This window comes from Vulpes lagopus, chromosome 19 (genome assembly GCF_018345385.1).
Source record: "Vulpes lagopus strain Blue_001 chromosome 19, ASM1834538v1, whole genome shotgun sequence".
NCBI classification, from domain to species: Eukaryota; Metazoa; Chordata; class Mammalia; order Carnivora; family Canidae; genus Vulpes; species Vulpes lagopus.
In genome coordinates this window covers 13,618,058-13,636,356 of record NC_054842.1, presented here as the reverse complement: position 1 = coordinate 13,636,356, position 18,299 = coordinate 13,618,058, and the positions used below count along the sequence as shown (strand labels likewise).

The 18,299-nt window shown below is 40.9% G+C and overlaps 1 non-coding gene across 1 annotated transcript; it reads left to right on the top strand.

The window, feature by feature from the left end:
- The first annotated feature begins 330 nt into the window (after positions 1 to 330).
- LOC121479194 lies at positions 331 to 435 on the top strand. The gene has a single exon (XR_005984694.1). It is a non-coding gene; the product is annotated as a U6 spliceosomal RNA (small nuclear RNA).
- The last annotated feature ends 17,864 nt before the right edge of the window (positions 436 to 18,299 follow it).

Here is an 18,299-nt window from a genome sequence, read left to right as displayed (position 1 = left end):
AATCTTGACCTCATGATATTTTGCACCATTATTACCTTAGGATGGACTCCCTGAAGTAGAGTGGCTGGGCCCACAGGTATGTGCATTTGCAATTTTGATAAATATTGTCAAGTGTCCTCCACTAACTTTTATTCTTGCTAAGAATGTATGAGGCTGCCTGTTTCTCTATTACCTCACCAACAGTAAGTACTGTTGTACTTTTGCTGTATTGATTTATTTACTGGTTTCTCTCTCTGGTTTCATCCACTTATTAGGATGAGAGCCCATTATGGTTCCTCAGAACCTAACATGATATCTGGCATATAATCAATTCTTAATAAGTATTTGATAATGCTTACTTAGCAGCACATACACTAAATCAGAATGATACAGAGAGGATCAGCATGGGCCTTGTGCAAGGATAACACCCAAATTCATGAGTCATCCCATAATTTTAGAAAATACATCTTTTTTAAAAAGATATATGTATTTATTTGAGAGAGAAAGCACAAGTGAGAGGGGCAGAAGGAGAGGGACAGAGAGAATCTCAAGCAGATTCTGCACTGATCAAGGAACCTGACATGTGATTTGAGGTCACGACCCTGAGATCAAGACGTGAGCTGAAAGCAAGAGTCAGAAGCATAACCAACTGAGCTACCCAAGCGCCTGAGACTGTGTCTTAAATGTTCTCACCACACACACCGGAACATAATTCAGGTAATGGAGGTGTTAACTAATCTTATCATGGTAATTATTTCTCAATATATATGTGTATCAAGTCATCGCATTATACACCTTAAACTCACATGGTGTTATAGATCAATTATATCTTAATAAGCAGGAAATAAATAACAGATAATATTTGAGAAATACATGGATGAGTGAATAAATTATTGTTATATATATTTGGGTTGTAATTATATAACTATAATCTTTAAGTCAGGGGTGCCTGGGTGGCTCAGCAGTTGGGTGTCTATCTGCGGCTCAGGGAGTGATTCCGGAGTTTCGGGATTGAGTCCTGCATCAGGGTCCTGCGTGGAGCCTGCTTCTCCCTCTATGTCTCTGCCTCTCTCTTTCTGTGTCATAAATAAATAAATAAATAAATAAATAAATAAATAATAAAATCTTTAAATCAGAATTAGAAACCATGGTCCTCAATTTTTCCATTTTGTAAGTTTGAGTATGCTGCCTTTCATTTTATTTAAATGTGATCCACTTGTACACAGACTCTGAAAGCTTTACAAATTCTTAGAGACAGAAGATTCATTTCATTCCTCCTCCTCCACTGCCCATGTTATTGGAAGGTCAGAACACTGAAATGTTCTCTTTCAGGAGTATTTTGTTTCAAACATCTGGTGATAACTGCCTTGTTAGAACTGAAAACAAAATCAAACACAAGAAGCCTCATCCACCTCCAAGGAGAGTTCTAGAGTGGGAATGGCCCTTCAGAGCAGTCCCAAACAGGGAATGAAGGGGCCAAGATTTTAGACTCCAATATGATCAGTCATTAATTAGATGTGCTCTACCCCTAGAGGAGGAGACTGTCCCCTGCAAGGTGGCCCTCTTCAGTAGAAGTAATTCCAGCTGGAGACCATTTGCCAGCAGCATTCCCAGAAGCTGAAGGAATAGTCCTTCATTCCTAAAGGGAGCTCTGGCCATACATGGAGTTTCGCCTTAAATGATGGGCAGGTTTTCTCCCCCGTTTGGCCAGATGCTACCCCTAATTTTTCCTCCTTTCCATTCTTGACAGACCACAACAGTACTTCAAGATGTTAACCTAAAATGACAACGGCTGCACACCCTCCCCCTACACATCCTCTAGGCTCCAGGTGGATCATGCTCCCTGTTTCCACTGCACAAACGGCCAGCAAAGAGATTCATTATCCAAAGCTGTGGAGGAGCTCTAGAAAATCACGTCTGGAGATCAAGCTTGAATTGTAGCTACAGCTTTAAGGTGGTACCATGCCAAAAGCCAAAAACACTATGGCCATATGGGTAAATGGCCCACACAGACATTTACTTTTCCCGTCACAGGGCTCTGAGAATGGCAGAAAGTGTCCCACTGTCCTCTGAGAGCTAACCATTCCCAAAACAAATACTCACATAAAATCAGGACACCTGGCCTTGATTGTGGGCCAAATGTGGCGACCAAGCCCGGAAGGACTCTACAGTAGGAAAAGTATAGGAGAAAAAAAATGTCTGAGAGAATGCAGCCCCTCTCAACTTGGACTTGAAAGTAATACCTCTTTCCACAAGGTAGCTTTCAAAATCATTTTTGTTTATTTTATTTGGGGTTTGTTGCTGTTGTTGTTCTAATCCTGTCATGATCTAGAACTTTAAGGTCCAAAGAAGTTCTGCTTAAATGCACAGTGGGAAGAAGCCAGAGCCCTGCCTCAGGCTTCTATGAAAATTTCAGTAAGTTCTCAAAGTCACCTCTATTTTCCCATGTTCTCAGATTATCTCACAGTTCTTGACTCTGTTGACCCACACATGAAACTTGGCCTCTCCCTCCATGTCCATAAATTAAAAATCTCACACAAGGCCTTGTGGCTTCTTACAGATAAGACTGAAGCTCTGGGAGGAATATAAGGGAAGAGGTGATATTTCAGGCACCCAAATAGTTTGATTGAACCCTTATTAGTGTGCAAGGGTTGCCATAACAAAACACCACAGACTAGGTGGCTCCAACAGCAGAAATTTATTTACTCCTAATTCTGGAGACCAGAAGTACAAGATCAAGGTGTCAGCAAGGCTTGCTTCTCCTGAAGCCTCTCTCCTTTACTTGTGGATGACTGACTTTTCTCTGTGTCCTCATGTGGTCTTCCTATGTCTATGTGTCTGTGCTCCCAGTCATATGGGATTAGGACCCACCCTAATGATCACATTTTCACCTAATTACCTCTTTAAAGGATCTCTCTCCAGATACAGTCACATTCTGAGGTACCAGGGGGCTGAGCTTCACATATGAATATTAGGGGACCCAATTCAGCCCATAACAAACCTTGCCTGAGTTTGTCCATTCTTACATGGTCCTCTAACCACTCCACCAGGGGTTGGCTGCCTCTCCCACACTCTCCAGCCTGACCACATCTCACTTTTTTCCAGGGTCATGGAACTTGTATATAAAGGTCCAGACAGTAAATATGTTAAGCTTGCAGGCCATATGGTCTCTGTCCAACTACTCAACTCTGTTATCACAGCATTGAAGAAGAAATAGATAATATGAATAGACGGATATGGCTACGTTCCAATAAAACTTTATTTATGGACACTGGAATTTGAATTTCATACAATTTTCACAAGTCATGAAATAGTCTTATTTTGATTTTTTCAACATTCAGAAATTTTAAAACCATTCTTGGCTCATGGGCCCTAGAAAACAGGCAAGGGGCCACATATTTTTGGCTGGCAAGCTGTGATTGGACAGCTTCACCCTATGCTCTTTGCCCTCATGTCACTCTTCTTCAATGTCTCCTGTAATGTTTCACTCTCTAGACATACCCCAGGCCCCACCAGGCTCAGTAAGATCATTTCCAGCACAGAGACAGTTTCTTTCCTACCAGAATTCTAGTGCCAGTTGCTAGGTCTGATGTCAATTATTTAGGTCTGATACCCCCTTTTGATTAAAAGCATGTCTTTTTCTCACTATTGCAGAACCAACAAGACCATGACTCATATTTCAGCACTAAATAACTCACTTCATGCACTTCTATAGAGAACTTTCTCAGGAGTTTTCTGGATGCCACGCAATGTGCTTAGGGCTCTGCAGAACAACTAAATTTGCACAGAAACCTCATGACATAAAATATTATTATCTATATTTTTCAGATAAGAAAACTTGGGCTCAATGGAGTTGAGTAAATATTTCAGGGTCACATAGCTAGTAAGTGATGGAGGCAAATTTGAAACCAGGAAAATTTGTCTTCAAATCCAGACTCTTAGCCAATGATGCTACACACTTTCTGAATGTTACATTTCTCCTTTGAGGATGATGCATGGTGATATTGGGGCATTAGAGCAAAGAATCCTATGGCAGAGACAGCAAATTGCCCACCAAATATCTAGCCATTTTTCATTACTAATAGAATTCTAATTCTATTTAGAGATAATAATATGCCCAGCCCAGCCAGAAATGCACATTTACCAGCCCCCCTTGCCCAGAGAGATGTAAGCAAAAGTCATTAGATGGTGTTTTCAGAAAAACTCTTTAAAGAGAAATGACTCCGCTGCTACACACCCTTCTCCATTTTTCCTGCTTGAAATACAAATACGATGGCTGGTACCTTGGCAATTCTCTTGAGCTCCTATGGGTAGGGGGAAGAATCACACTGCAAGAATAGACAAAATGGATTTCTAGGATCCTGAGTCTCTGTTCATGGAGCTACCACTTCAGCCCTCAAATGCCTACCTTAGGACTTTTCTTAAGGTGAGAAAAATAAAATCTTTAATAATTATGTTTATCCCTAGGTTTCTTTTTTTTTAAAGAATTTTTATTTTATTTTATTTATGATAGTCACAGAGAGAGAGAGAGGCAGAGACACAGGCAGAAGGAGGAGAAGCAGGCTCCATGCACCGAGAGCCCGACGTGGGATTTGATCCCGGGTCTCCAGGATCGCGCCCTGGGCCAAAGGCAGGCGCCAAACCGCTGCACCACCCAGGGATCCCTATCACTAGGTTTCAGTTCTCTATTACTAACAGCCAAAGGTGATTCCTATGTGATATAAGCCCTCTTTAAATCTCACTTCCATAACTACACATAGAGGACTTAGTCTTTAGAATCACTCTCTACTGGTCTTCTTGCTTTAGAACTCAGAGAGCCATGCTGGCTGGCATTATCCTTCCCCGTGCCCTAATAATGCTGCTACATGGACTCCTCATCCCTGTCTGTCAGGCTGTTGTGGTCAGGCCAGTGGCTCTTGGTTCCTGACCAGGCTTGAGAACTACTACTCTGTAACTACCCAAACATTGGCTTACACTGACTTCTTATCTTCTCCTGGTCCTCTCCAAGAGAAAGTTCAATATCTTAGCACTTTCATTACTCCTTTGCTCTTATATAGTTCTTTATAGTTTACAAAGCATGTTCATGACCAATATTCTTTTGACTGCCACAGCAACTTTGACCAATGAACAGGGATTGTATTTGTTGTGTCCCCATTTAAGAACTCTGGAGACTTGAACTTGGAGAGGCTGGGTAATTTGCTTAATGCACAGAGCCAGGATGCAAACTCGGCTCTTTGACTCCAAGATTCCCATTTTTTCCTTTATGCCAATTGCTCCCCACAGACTTCTTAGATTCTAGAGAGAAGCCATAAACACAGCTCAGTTCAGACAACCTCCTTTAAAGCAAATCTGTCTAGCCACCAATTGTCTCTCTCTATCCAATATCTGAATTACCATCATCAAAAGGCTGATGTACTCACCTGAATTAAGTGAATGACTCCATGAGGTTCAAAAACATAAATTAACTCAATGCCATCTGTGCCCAATGCACACTTAAACTCTATAATGAGTGATGTTGACATGAACAAACACTGATAATTCTGTAAACATCCAACAGATGAATCACATATATGAGAACAATGGTAGTGGCTTCGCTGTTGCTCTGAGTATGGTGGAAGGCAGTGACAAGTGAGGCTCGAAAGATGCTGGAACACAAAGAAGAGAAGATACAAGAAGAAATTGGCACTTCCCAATTAGTCAGGAGAGGCTTCCTGGGGAAGACAGAGTGTCAGACGCTATTTGATTCACAAATGAAACAAGTTTAGGAAGATAAGTGCGAGTTCAAACAGAAACAGAGATGGAAGAAGAATAATAAGAGCTAGCACTACACTTGCATGGTACTGAAGTGTGGGAAACAGAAATTAGCTCTGCCTGATGCAAGCACAAAGAGAATTTGCTGAAAAGATCCTGGGTAACTTGCATAATTGCCAAGAATTCTGGAGGACCAGGCTCTGAAAATAGATGGGAACAAAGATGCTAGACAGACCGACCACTCAGAATTCCACCACACTAGTCTAGCTCTGAACATCATGTGTCAGTTAGCTATGTCTATAATAATGCTAACAAACAACCACAAACATGTAGGGACACATGATAATACATGTTTGTTGCACATGTACCTAGGGTCAGAGGCTGGTAGGCAGCATTGTAATCTTGACAGGGCCACTCATGAGGCCCCGCATTGGCCAGCTATTGACTTTTCTAGGCTAGCCTATTGACTTTTCTAGGCTAGCCTATTGACTTTTCTAGGCTAGCCTCACCAGGAGTGACTGGCATGACACTTCTCTGCTCCACATGTATCTCATCCTCCATCATGTCTAGATTAGGCATGTTCTCATGGAGATGGCAGAGGAACGAAGGGACTGCAAAGGCATGCAATGCCTCTTGAGGCCTACCTCAGAACTGGCAGCACCATCACCTACTTTATTAGCCAAAGCAAATCACAAGATGAGTCTTGGTTTAAGGAGTAGGAAAAAAAATTCTGCCTCTTTATTGAGGGAAATGCAAAACCACACAATAAAGGCCCTGATATGGGGGACGGGGGGGGGGTGACAAATTGGGAATCTTGAGGCAATCATTCTGCCCCTCATGAGAAGCCACCACTAGCATACCTGTCATCTTGCCCTGAAACCATGTGTGGCCTCCACCACTACCTGTGTAGATTCCCCATACTTCTTTGCATTCCAGCTCCAGATTCAAGGTTCCAGACAAAGGTATCAGGGTAGCTAGAACTAGATAATGGAGTTGTATACTAAAGGCCAGAAACACTAGGAAACCAAGTATCTCCACTTTTTTCACTTCCTTTAGAGGAGATGGGGTCTGCTTCTCACCAAGACCTATGAGGTAGAGAATACCCCACATGTAGTAAAGGAGTTTAGATGCTGGAAGCCAAAAATCTGACACCTATTCTTTAGAACCATCCAGTGTTTGTTGGGTATATTACAGAATGTCCCCAATTCTTTACCTCTCCTTTTATCCATGCCCTTTGCCATATAGCTTGCTTGAAAGCTTTTGCCTTCCTTCATGGGCAGGATGACCCATCTCACTCTTTGATGCTAGACTCCATCAAAATCACTCATGTGCTCACATTGGCTTGTGATTTATGGGATGTTAGCAGACATCCCACAAGCAGATGCTCGCAATAGGTTTGCACAGTAAAGCTCATTCTCTTGCACCTCTGCCGCCTCCATGGGAATGTGCCCAGGCTAGCCAGACAGAAAATGAGAGACATGTGGGCCTGAGCAGAAGTTATCTCAGCCTAGATTAGCCAGGTGACAGCTAGGCAAGCCACAGACATGTGTGCAAGCCCAGCCTAATCAGCAAAACCATCTTGCCAACTTCCAGAGGACCCAAACACATGAGCAATAAACACTTGTTGTCACATGTCCCTAGGTTTTGTGGTCATTTGTTACAAGGCATTATTTTGACAATGGATAGCCGATACCATCTGCCAGCACTGTGCAGATAAATAAGCTCATTTCATTCTCAATGGACAAGTTAGATATTAGAATTTTCATTTATGTGGAGAGATTAGGTAAACTGTGTAAAGTTACCCAGAATGGATGTGATAGTAGTTTTTGTACAACGGGAGCCATTCTCTGGATAACTTTATCCTGGAACACAGTTAGAAAGAACTGAGTTCATGACCCTATGCTGAACTTATGGGATGGAGCTTGTTCTCATCTTGCGTGGACTAAATGCAATTCTAAAATGATCCAGGAAAACTTGGATAATAACCAAGAAACTATTCCAAGGTTAATCCCATTAGAATGGACCCTGGGAACAATGCAAGGGCATTCCCTGCCCTGGAAAGTTCTTCAAATGAAAGAACCATCAACTAGCACCTAGAAATACTTCAATTATCTATGGTTTCTCCTTATAACTGGCTTAACTGTAATAGGATTTGGTCTGTTCCCCATTCTTTAAAGATTTTATTTGTTTGTTTGTTTGTTCGTTTGTTTGTTTATGAGAGAGAGAGAAAAAACAAGCAAAGGGAAGAAAAGAGGGAGAATCAGACTCCCTGCTAGCAGAGAACCTGACATGGGGCTTGATCCAAGAACTCTGAGATCATGACCTGGGCCGAAGGCAGATGCTTAACCAACTGAGCCACCAAGGTTCCCCAGTCTGTTCTCCATTCTTAAAGGATTAAGAGTATTCAATGAATACAGATAACTCATAGAACATAAGCTGGAACCATAGACATAATATGTTGTGACAACAACAATAAGAATGCTTGGCTGCTTGGCACATGGTACTTACTAGACAGTTGGTCCTCCCATGCCTTCTTATACCTCATATTCAAGGAATCATATCACCAAGACTTTTCACTTCTGCAAGTCACTTTTCTTGGGACCTGACAGGCCCAAAATTACCTGTTTGTTCAATGTATATATTATATGCCTACTATGTAGTAGATGCCAAGGATACAGAGACCTGGAGCTGACCTTGAGAAACTTAGAATTTAGTGGGGAAAAAAAATTCTCAGACCAGATTTAATTACTGATCAAAGGTAATATCACCATAGTGCCAAGTGAGCTATCACAGGTACCACATTTAGAGAAAAATAATGAAAGTATCAAATTTATGTTACATTAGAAGTTTATTTATTTAATCTCTATTACAAAATATGACTTTATTTCCATTTTTATAAAGATAAAGATACCATTTTAATTTCCTGCATTGATGAATATATTATAAATTTTCAATTTTTAATACATAAAAGCTGAAATATATATTAGCTGGGATGCACATCTACTTTTGCCTAAGTCCACAAAATATAAAAATCCCACTTTACACCTGAAATTATAAACTTCAAATAACATAAAAGCTAAATTCAGTCATTTAAACTGTATTAAAGATATCACAAATTATTATTTTAGTGCCTTCAAAGATAAATAGCCTTAAAAGGTAAAGGATCTTTTTCCAGGCAACTCCTGTCTATTATGCTACATTCTGGAGAAAAATTGGCAGAAAGTTCAAGGAAAACACTAGAAGGCCAAATCTAGAGAAAGAGTTGTTATAATCACAAAATGGAATTGCCAAGAAGACCTTAATGTTATTGCTTACATGCACCAACCATCATTTAACAATGAGACCCAGTTGCATGATCCCTATCATCTCATTCCAGGGGTAATTTTGAAACCATTTGAAGAGCTGTCCAACTTCATTCTTGCTTCCAAAGTCTTTTCTTTGAAAAGGAAGTTCTGTTTGTCCAGGCATGTGCTCCCAACACAAACCCTACCTTAGAGATCCACGAATTAGCATCCACAGGACCAATTCTTCATCAAAATGGCCAGCTACTCTGCAACAGAAAAGAAGCAGGGTTCTGAAGGAATGAAACAGGAAAGATTTTTTAAAAATATTTTATTTATTTATTCATGAGAGACACAAGAGGCAGAGATAGGCAGAGGGAGAAGCAGGCTCCCTGCAGGGAGCCTGATGCAAGACTCCATCCCAGGACCCTGAGATCATGCCCTGGCAGATGCTCAACCACTGAGCTGCCCAGGCCACCAAGATAAGCTAATTTTAAATTAAGGAAAAGTCCTGAGGAAGAAGGACAGTGAGCACAGGACATTGCAGCAGGTAAGGAGGCCTGAGTGTGATTCCATCCATCAGCTGGGAATGCTCCCTCAGGTAGCACTCATAGGTCTTGAGTGTCCATAAAGTGGGAGTTGGGGTAAGAAGAAGACCATGTCTGGCACATCACAAGGACTAAATAAATGACAGTGCAATGAAGGGCCCATTTTACTGCATCCGACTAACAGATGCCTGTTGACTGTGACTCTTCTGTCCATAAGATGAAACTCACAAAGTCAAAATTACTCTGAAGATCCATCGAATTACCCTTAAAGTATAGAAATTTTTCCCTCTTACATATCGATGACTAGATTTGCTGCAGCCATGTTTTCTTGCTCCATACTGCAAATCAACATACTGATACCTCGCTGAGCCCATCACAGGCAGATTTTCCTCCGTGATGGAACTCATGACTGTTTCTTCAAATGAATGTCATATGAAGCAGCTGGCTTGTATTAGAGGTCATGTTGTAAGAAATAATAAATATCTTTTAAACACCAGAAATACACTAAATGTATCAAGACATGCATATCATAAAAGGCATGTGGGTTCTCAAGCCAGGTAGAAGAGAGCCAGCTTACCTCTGTGAAAGTACTCCCAGTCCAGGAGAGAAACTCACAGAGCGGCATGTAAACTGAGCAGTCCACACTACTTAAATGACTTTTTCTTTTTTCTAGGGAAATGGAGAGGTAATGTTCATATGTTTGAATTTGCATAAGTTAACTTGGCATATGATGTGGCTGAGCTATGCTTTTTTATTTACCTGGGCTTGGATTGTCCCATACTACAAACTAAAATATGCTGTAAGTCTAAATACACACTGAATGCAAAGACTTCATACACAAAAATGTAAACTACTTCAGTAACAACTTTTTTTATTGATGACATTTTGAAATTGTAATATTTTAGTTAAATTGGATTAAATTTAATCTTGCTAACATTAATTTCACCTGTTTCTTCTTACTTTGCTTAAACATGGCTACCAGAAAATTTAAAATGACATATGGCTTCTATTATATTTCCATTGAATAGCACTGGCCTTGAAAAAAGGCCTAAATTGTTTGGAATTACACTAGACTGAAACTCAGAGTTGCTAACACATGTTAAACTTGATAAAATTACTTGAAAACTGTCCCTTTCTTTAACAATCCTATAAGATTTAAGGAAGTGCTGGCTTAAACTATTGTCCACATTTAAGTTGATAATCCAGGACTCCCCAATCAATTTTGTCTTACCAGGATTGGGCCAAGTCCCAGAAGCTATCTGCAAACCTATAGCACTTATGTATTACATAATCTTCTATTGATCTTTAAGTCTGAACCCTTTGAATTCAACAGAACTACATTAATTTTTAAAGTTTTAATTCCTTCTTTTTTTTTTGCTAGATGCCACATATTTTATCCATATATGTAGAAATTACTTTTGTTCCAATATTTTATTATTTAAAACACCAGAAACATACAATTAACATGCACACAGTAAGAGGAGGAAAGACCTAGACATTGGGCTCCAACATATTGATTGTATCATTTGAAGTGAAAGGAGTGGGATCCAAATCATAGATTGGCCCCTGATGGCGTGGTCCCATTGTTTAAATATGAGGTATACAGAGTATTACACGCAGCAAGAAGAAGCTAGAAGAGAGGTTGGGGGGAACAAATGCTGATTCTTCTAATCTAAACAAAGCACCTTTCATTTCATTGTTCTTCTCAACAAGCAAAGGAAGGGCTCCTGGCTGACATGTGAAACACATCTCCTGGAAAAAATCGTAAGTTGAAAAAAATGTTAAATAGATGAAACAAGCAATTCATTAAATAACCAATGTGTCGCTGAACCACCTCAATAATCATTCTGTTCTTCACATTTTTCATTAAGGTTTTTATAAGTGACACAATAATAGATATTTTTGTCTGACAACTCTCTTGTAGGAATAAAGATAAATGCATAATAAGTTTTCAATTCTTTTTTTTTTAATATTTTTTTCTTTATTTATTTATGATAGTCACAGAGAGAGAAAGAGAAGCAGAGACACAGCCAGAGGGAGAAGCAGGCTCCATGCACCGGGAGCCCGACGTGGGATTCGATCCCGGGTCTCCAGGATCGCGCCCTGGGCCAAAGGCAGGCGCCAAACCGCTGCGCCACCCAGGGATCCCAAGTTTTCAATTCTTAAATACAAATAGAGAATATTATTTTGAGAGGAAGGATGCAATGGAAGGCCATTGGTAGGAAAAATATAGATTCCAGCAAAAGAGATTCAGAGGTGGCCATTGAGTCAGCTATACCAGTTGGATGACATTGTGTCTGTTCTTTGGCCTGAGCATGGCCTTTCCAGAAAGATGTCTTGATTCCAGATTTCATGATAGCAGATAACATCAGTGCCCCTGACCACCAGGTCACTTCATATCAGATCCATTTTTACCATTTTATAATCCTGCTTTCAGCATGTTTTTTTGTTTTGTTGTTTGTTTCCCCAACCAGCCGCACCTGGAGATCTTTTCTGGAAGACTGCCCTTGGGCTGCTGGAGCCTACATGAACAGAAAGTTGGAAGTGCCTAAGAACTTATGCGCCCCCATCATTGGCCCCTAACCAATGACTCTTGGGTGTGGGAGTCTTGGCTAAGACAGCTTCCACATCTGTAAAATGGATATAAAAGCCAAATCTACTTTCAATCATTCCTGTGAAAATGAATGAGATAATTGACATGCAAAGCACCTACAGATGACTAGTTTATGGTAAACGTTAGCTGTTGTTTTTGTACCTGTGATTATTTGTTTATGAGCCTGTTTCTGCTGTTAGCTCTTCAAGAACAAAAGTCATATCATAGTCATCTTGATAAATGTGTGTTAAATAAATAAACAAACACATTCCATCAAAAAGTGGTTCTCTTGAGAAGGGTGACATTTTAAATCGTTAGTGTTGAATCCCCTAGGACTCCATAATTTGCATACCACCTTTGTGATTTTTCCCTCACAGCCTGTACTATTATTTACTCATTACGTGTCTTTAAAATGACTTTACCTCAATCATTTTTTTAACCCGACTGGCCTTACACTAAGAAAGAAAACCTACTAAGTCACAGATTTAATATGTTCGTTGTGAGTTTTTTGAATATTCATTCAAATAAATATGCAACCCCTAAAATAAAATCTGTGCATCTGTACATGTTCCCAAATGATTTCATATTCCCCTATTGATATCCCCAACTCACTGGGGAAAACTGCCTCCAGAAATTGGCAACCAGTCAACAGACGCCCAAGAATGTACATGGAGTTTGGATAAATATCAGAACAGCAATAAATCACTGAACAAGACCTTGACCGGATAGCTCTCTGTTCTGAGCCTCTATTAACTCACTCTGTGATCTCTGACACTCAGCTTCTTTTAGCTGTTCCCAGGCACAGGACACATGTCATACATTCTGCCTCACACAATAAAAGAGGGCCTTTGCACCCCCAAAACCCAGGCCCCAAAACACTTAAAAGGAAGTCAAAGCAGAGGTACATTGACCTCCAGATAAGCACATTAGAACATGAGTGCACACCTACCCCTGCCTAGCCTGAACATGTTTCCTACGGGAGGTGATTTTGAAAGTGAAGCAAGAAAGAATTTAACAGAGAAAGGCAAACCAGCCATTTCAGGAGTGCAGGAATAAGGCCCGGTAAAGGTTAAATGTGGAAGGACATGGGCCCCACTCTTCCTATCAATGTGGGAATCGTGTTGGTCACGAGCATACTCTGAACTTGGCTTTCCATTGCTCTAAGGTGACTGCACACCGTAGTATTCGCACAGGGTATTTGTCTCTGTATAAAGTCCAGGAAGGTTTCCCGGGGGATTTTCTTAGCACCACCACCCCCCTGACAAAGGCCCACTATCTAAGCTACATAGAGTTTAATTACCACATTTAAAATTACTTAAACTTGGGCAGCCCAGGTGGCTCAGCGGTTTAGCGCTGACTTCAGCCCAGGGTGTGATCCTCGAGACCCAGGATTGAGTCCCACGTCAGGCTCCCTGCATGGAGCCTGCTTCTCCCTCTGCCTGTGTCTCTGCCTCTCTCTCTCTCTATGTCTGTGTGTGTGTGTGTCTCATGAATGAATAAATAAAATCTTTTTAAAAATGAATTAAAATTAGTTAAACTTTTACAAAAAGAAATTTAACTCTATGCTTAGAGCCAGAGATGATTAAAACTAAGATAAGCAAGAGAATATTTAAGCATAAGGAAGTGCAGTTACCTTTCAGAAGGGAAGGATAGCTGAGTGATTTATGTTCCAGACAACCTGGAGCGGACACTGGGTGATCAGAAGTTGAGAGACAAGAAAATGTTGAAAGAATTGGCCTCAGGGAGGTAGTTTATACTCTTAATTCTCACCCACTAGTCCTGGGACCAGCATCACCTGGGAGTTCAGAAGAATTTCAGAGTCTCAGTCCCCATTCCATACTGACTGATTCAGAATCTCATTTACATTCACAATAAAATTTGATGTGTTCTCACCAAGCACTCTGTCACTTTGTGCAGCTGCAAACACATGATCAGTGGGTTCCTGGCTTCCTGCCTTTCAGAGAGGCCTCCCGAGCACCCATCAGTTATCATTTGCGAAAGGCTGGTCTTACTCCACACCCTCCCCACCCACATGGGCCTTTCCTTGTTGCCCTCATATTCAGTGTTGTGCTCATGGTCAAGACCACTCTCACCTCATGGTCTTTGCATGGGCTGTGTTTTCTGTTTAGAACGCTGTTCAATTGGCTAACATATCTCTTCATCAAGTCTCAGCTGAAGCATCACTTCGAGATCATTTTTCTGTCCCTCGGTCTAATGCAGATTCCCTACCATTCTCTCTGTGACACATGGTTCTTTTCCTACAGAGTAGTCATTACAATTTGCAATTACAGGTTAGTTGTCTTCTCTACAGACTGCTCTGGGCGGATCATGCATGTTTGTTCACCACTGTACACCTAGCACCTGCACAAAGCCTGAATCAGAATAAATGCTGAATAAATGCTGTTTTATTTATTATTTATTTATTCAAACATGTGCTGCAGTCAGACTGTGACCTGAAGGAATTCTTTCAAGATAGCCCACTTCTATGATTGGCAAGTTGGAGCGAGATTAGAGCTCTCCCAGGAGTATGGGCCCAGGGCCTCAGCTCCTTTGCTCATGAGCTTCTCCAAAGGATGCTTGGTCTTCCTCAAAGCATGATGGCTGGATTCCAACTGTGAGGTCCCAAAAGACTCAAAAACTGCATGGTCTTCTGTAATCTAGCCTTGAAATTCACGCACAAATACTTTTGCTACCTTCTATTGATGGAAGCAATTACAAGCAACACTCAGATTCAAAGGGAGGTGAATTAGACTCCATTTTCAATGGGGGAATCTCAAGATTCTTGAAGAGCATAACGAATGGGAGAAATTATTATAGCCATCTTTGGGGAAATGCCACAGAAGGGAAGATACAGAGAAGAATATTTTTTCTTAAAAGATAGAACTTGGAACACCTGGGTGGCTCAGAGGTTGAGCATCTGCCTTTGGCTCAGGGCGTGATCCTGGAGTTGGGCTCCCTGCATGGAGCCTGCTTCTCCCTCTGCCTGTGTCTCTGCTTCTCTCTTTCTGTGTCTCTCATGAATAAATAATTTTAAAAATAGTTAAAACTCATTAAATAAAACTCCTCTCTGAATCTTTATTCTTCATTATGGAGGGAGGAAAGACAGGGGTGTGTCCAGATAGAGCAGGGAATTCATTCCTAAAAATATGAAGACTTGACCCAGGACAAGCCACAGGTATCTAATGGGAGCATTGAGACCAACACCTTGCCCCAGGGAGCTATGAACTTGATGAAAGTGAAAAATAGTCATTGCAACAGGAAACATAAAATAGGTTAAGGTACTGGTAAGACCAAAAGAAAACAAAAATTAAAAAAAAAAAATTCTGGACACCTGGGTGGCTCAGTCAGTTCAGCCTCTGACTCGTGATTTTGACTCAGGTCATGATCTTGGGATGGTGGGGTCAAGCCCTGCATTGGACTCCACACTCAGCAGGGATTCTGCTTGAGATTCTCTTTGTCCCTCTCCCTTTACCCCTCCCTTCCCATCTCTCAATTAAGTAAATAAATCTTTAAAAAAAAATCTTCTACCTACAGAAAAGCCACAAGGCCAGCCAGTACTGGTGATTTGAAGGCACAGGCTTTCAAATAATTCCCTGATTTTCTAGGAGAGTCCCAATTTCAAATATTTTGTCACCATGACAATCCTGATCTGAGCCTTGAAAGATAAGTAGGTTTTAAATATTCTTCCAAGCAAGACAGCCAAACAATAGACAACAAGGAGTGGGGAAGGGAGCAACAAAAAAAAAAAGCCATCTCATCTCTCTTTTTTTCTTCTTTTGCTCAAAGTGTCAGAAGACACATGCTTTGTGAAAGCAGTCAGCACAAAGTAGGCCCTGAATAAATAATTTATAAACACTAAAGATTTCTCCCTCCTCAGCCTACCTTAAATGCCTTAAAATGTCCACATTATACAATCTTTCTTTGGGTTAAGTCAACCGAGGCAGGCACAAAGATGCACCAATCAGACTTCTCCGAGAAAGAACTCACTGGCCAGCTTCTAGGAACATGGGCCACTGACAGCCTTCAGCTGATAATGTCTTTAGGGTCTGCCCACCCTTTCAATCAAAGGTCATGCTCCTCTCAGGGTGGCCCCCAGGCACTGACTGAGCAAGATGCTGGTACAGGATCTAGCCACTTCCACCCAATTCAGTGCTTCTATAATAGGCAGTCTTTGCTCTGGGCTTCTCCATTGGGTAGGCAGAGGCTTTATCCAATCTGTATCATGGTCTGATAGTCCCGTCTATGCAATCCTGCTTCATATTCTTTCACAGGTATAACTCCCCAATAAATTTGTTGCCTTCCTAACTTTATCTCAGCATCTGCCTCCCTGAGAACCCAACCTGGGACAGACAGCATCCTCAACGACTCTCCAGGAAAAGAGCAAAATCCCAGTTTAGGAAATTTCAGAAGCCACTCCCAGCTTGGCCATCTTAGACAAGCACCATGTCAATGGGACACTGCACAGGTACAGTCTGATGCAAGAAGAGAATAGATAAGAGAAGTTTGGAATATTTTCTTGGTGTAATGTTCCTTCAGTGGCCAAGAAGGGAAAGGATAGTAAACAGAGCTTGTAAGATATTATCATTGTATTGATCTCAAGGGCAATCTCTTAGAGGGGTCCTGAGCAACTCTTACCCCTGCCAAACAAATACTACTATAGAACAAGACTTTCTTTGGTCCCCAAACTCTCCGCTAAAGTAGTTGAAATTTATAGACCTTAAATATAAAGCTGAATAATGCATCTTGACAATAACGTAACTATTTACTTTTACAAATGAATTTTATTTCCACATCACTTGTCATCAGGGAAATACAAATCAAAACCACAATGAGATATCACTTTACACCCATGAGAATGGCTAAAATTAACAAAACAGGAAACAACAAATGTTGACAAGGGTGTAGAGAAAGGAGAACACTCCTGCACTGTTGATGGGAATGCAAACTGGTGCAGCCACTCTGGAAAACAGTATAGAGGTTCCTCAAGAATTTAAAAATAGAGCTACCCTATGACCCAGCAATTGTACCACTAGGTATTTACCCCAAAGATACAGCTATAGTGTAACAACAGGACACCTACATCTCAATATTCATAGCAGCAATGTCCACAATAGCCAAACTGTGGAAGGAGCTGAGATGTCCTTCGACAGATGAATGGATAAAGAAAATGTGGTACATATGTATACATACAATAGAATATTAGCCATCAGAAAGGACAAATACCTACCATTTACACTGATATGAATGGAATTGGAGAGTATTATGCTGAGTGAAATAAGTCAATCAAAGAAAGACAATTATTGAATGGTTTCACTCACATGTAGAATATAAGAAATAGTGAAAGGGATCATAAAGGAATGGGAGGAAACTGAGTGGGGAAAAACTAGGAAGGAAGACAAACCCTGAGAGATTCTGAACTCTGGGAAACAAAGGGTTGCAGAAGGGGAGATGGGTGGAAGGATGGGGTGACTGGGTGACACGCATTAAGGAGGGCACATGATGGGATTAACATGGGGTGTTATACTATATTTTGGAAAATTGAATTTAAATTTAAAAAAAAGAACTGTGAAAAATGTAAGAACATGACTCATTTTAGCTAGGTATTTTAAAGGATTGGTGGCCTGGGATATGTGGGTTCTGAATGCTCAGCATCCTTGGTTAAGAGTGAGACCTATGCCCACCTGGCCCTAAGGAGAGCAAGGACCTTAGTCTCTCTGGGCATCCTAAGCAATAAGACACACACCAGGGCTATGATGTTGCTGCTGCACTGTTGTTACTCACTGCAAAAAGGGCTCTTTCTCCTTCATTAGTAAGGGTAGGACCCTAGGCTTTGAAAGAACTACATCTGAGTGTCAATAAGCCTCCCACCACAGCACCAAAACAGGAAAGAGGAGAAACCATAACCATTTTACACTCCCTTTTGGAGAAAGTGTTCCTCTTTCTTCCCTATTGAGTCTCAGAAACTCAGAAGGTAGTGTTAATGCTTGCTTATATTTTGCTTATATTTTACCTGTACCCCAAGAATCTGCATGAAAACAAATTCATCTGGGGGGAACATCTACTTCTCATTTCTGTCCTATCCTTGGAACTAGGGATTTAATCTCTAATCGGTGTAATAAAAAGGTCACAAAGAAATCGCCTCTACTA